This window comes from Athene noctua, unplaced genomic scaffold, assembly GCF_965140245.1.
Source record: "Athene noctua unplaced genomic scaffold, bAthNoc1.hap1.1 HAP1_HAP1_scaffold_140, whole genome shotgun sequence".
Lineage (NCBI taxonomy): Eukaryota > Metazoa > Chordata > Aves > Strigiformes > Strigidae > Athene > Athene noctua.
Genome location: NW_027437613.1, coordinates 297,501 through 300,000, shown reverse-complemented (window position 1 = coordinate 300,000; position 2,500 = coordinate 297,501). Strand labels below are relative to the sequence as shown.

General features: G+C 78.6%; 1 non-coding gene across 1 annotated transcript; it reads left to right on the top strand.

Moving 5' to 3' along the window:
- The first annotated feature begins 1,621 nt into the window (after positions 1-1,621).
- On the top strand, positions 1,622-1,774 carry LOC141955202 (5.8S ribosomal RNA). The gene has a single exon (XR_012632419.1). It is a non-coding gene; the product is annotated as a 5.8S ribosomal RNA (ribosomal RNA).
- Positions 1,775-2,500: the final 726 nt, after the last annotated feature.

Genomic DNA, 2,500 nt, shown 5'->3' with positions numbered 1-2,500 from the left:
GCGGACGCTCCCCCGATGGCGGCAGCGGGGGAGGCACCCCCGCGGGGCCCTTGAGGATGTTTCCCTCACCCCAGGGCCAGGTACCTAGCGTCCGCGCCTCCGCGGCCCTCCCTCGGCTGAGCCCGGGGGTCGAAGGCCGCGGAGCCGGGCGGAGGTTTAAAGACTCGGGCGGCTCGGTGCGACCCGCAGGGGCGGGCCCCGGCCGTGTGCGGCGGTTGAGCCTCCAGGGGCGGGAGTCGCTCTCGTGCAGGCCCTGGCCATGGCGGCCGCCGCCCACGCCGTGGGCTTTTTGTCCCCTCGGGCGGCCGCGCCGGGGAGGGGTGTCCCCCCTGCCCCCCCTTCTCCGCGGTCCGGTCTCGGCGGCGAGACCGGCGGCGTTCGGTCGGCCGCAGCCGGCCTGCCTCGCCCTCGAAACGCGAAGGGGAACCTCCCCCCCCCCCGGCGGGGAGCGCGGGCTCTCTCGCCGTCGGGGGCGATGGCGATTCCCCCACGGTCGGGGGTCTCGCCGGGCGGGGCGGCCTGCTCGGGCCGCCGCGTCTCCGTGGACGCGCAGCGGCGCGCTTGCGGCTTCGTGCTCCTTGCTTGCCACCCCCACCCCTTCCCGCCCCGGCTGAGGGGAGGGGCGGCGCAGCCCCCGGGCCCGAGCGGCGGCGGCGGCGCCGCCGCTCGGCGTGCCGGCCGGCGGTCGCTCGGTGGCCGGCCGCGTGGCCTGTCCCGTCCCGGGTCCTGCCCGTCGCTTCGCAGTCGCCTTTCCCGGTCTCGGTCAGGCGAGGCGGGTGGGCGGCCGAGGGGCGTTCCCCGTCCCGTTCTCCGCGCGGAAGCGGGGAGAGGGGGCGTCGCCTCCGGCTCAGCGGCGTCCGCCTTCTGCCTGGCGCGTGCCTGCGGAAGGGGCCGAGACGAGAAGCGGCGGCGGCGGCTCCGGGAGGGCAGCCGCGGCGGTGCGGTGGCCGGGCGGCGGTCGGGCGGAGCGCCGGGCGGCGGCGTCGCGTCGCCGTCTCGGGTTCCGGCGGTTGGCCGTCCGTCCCTGTCTCCGGTGTGGTGCGGCGGCGGCGCCGCGCGGGCGTTCCCGGCGTCGGGGCGAGAGCCGGGGTTTCGGGGCCACGGGGGCAAGGAGCCGGCTGTCGCAGCGCGCGGGCGCTGGGCGGCGCGGAGGCGCGCGCGGCGCGAGCGGGGCGCCCCCGCTGGTCGCCCGCGCGGCGGTCAGCGTCTGTGGTTTCCCCCCTCCGCGCGAGCGAGAGGCGGGTGCAGGTCCGGGCGCGCGGTCGGACGCGCCGCCGGCCCTCCGTGCGGAGGCCGGGCCGAGCCCGGGCGCCTGGGCCGCCTCCGAAGCGAGCAAGGTGCTTGTTGTTTCCCCAGGTCGGTCGGGAGCGCGGGCTCCCCGGGCCCTTGCCGTTCGGAGCTTGTTTCACCCTTCCCTTCCTTCCCTCCGTTGTGATGTCGGTACGGTCATCTGAGGCGAGGCGCGACCGTCGCCCGCCGGTCGTCGCGCGCCCCCTCCGCGCGTGCGGAGGGGGGCGGTCGGTCGGTCGGTGGGGCGGCGGTCCGTCGTCCGAGAAGGGGGCCGCTTCTGCGGAGCGGTCCCGGCCCCTCCGCGCGCGCGGGGCGGTGCCGAAAGGCAGACAACTCTTAGCGGTGGATCACTCGGCTCGTGCGTCGATGAAGAACGCAGCTAGCTGCGAGAATTAATGTGAATTGCAGGACACATTGATCATCGACACTTCGAACGCACTTGCGGCCCCGGGTTCCTCCCGGGGCTACGCCTGTCTGAGCGTCGCTTGACGATCAATCGCCGGCCGGTGCGCCGTCCCTCCCCGCCTCGCCTCGGCGGGCGGGCGGGCGGCGTCCGCGGCGGCGCGGCTGGGGTGCCTCGCAGGCCCGTCGGTGTCGGCCGAGGGCCTTCGTCCCCCTAAGTGGAGACTCGGGGAGCGCTCCGAAGCTCCCCGCTCCCGGAACGCCCGCTTGGCGGAGCCTCGTCCCGCCGGGGCCGGGCGGCCCGTTGGTTCGGTCCGGCCGGGTCGGGCGCGGCGGTGGGGAAGGGCCGAGGTGTCGGGGGGGGAGAGGCGCGGGCCTCTTCCCCGGCCTCCTCCCGCGCGGGCGGCTGTCTGCGGGTGGGTACCGCGGCGGTACCGTGCCGTGCTGCCGCTCGCGTGCGGGGCGTGCGCCGTGGGAACGGGGGTCCTCCCCGTCGCCACTGGCCCCCCGCCTTCTTCTCCCTTCCCCGTCGTAGCCGCCGCGCTCCGGGCGGCGGAGGCCGGGGGTGGGCTCGGTGGGGGGGGTGCGGCGGCGGCGGCGGCGGCGGTGGTTCGGGGGTTGCGGCTGCGGCGGCGACCGCGCGTGCGGTCGGCGTCGGGCCCGGCCCCCCCCCTCCCGTCCGTCCGTCCTGTCCGTCCGCCCGCTTCCCCTCGGCGTGCCCTCCGCGCCTCCGCCGCGCCGCGCGCCCGGTCGGCCGTGGCGGGCCGTCCGCGTCCCCGGGGGCCGTCTCCGGGCGCGCCTCGCGCGC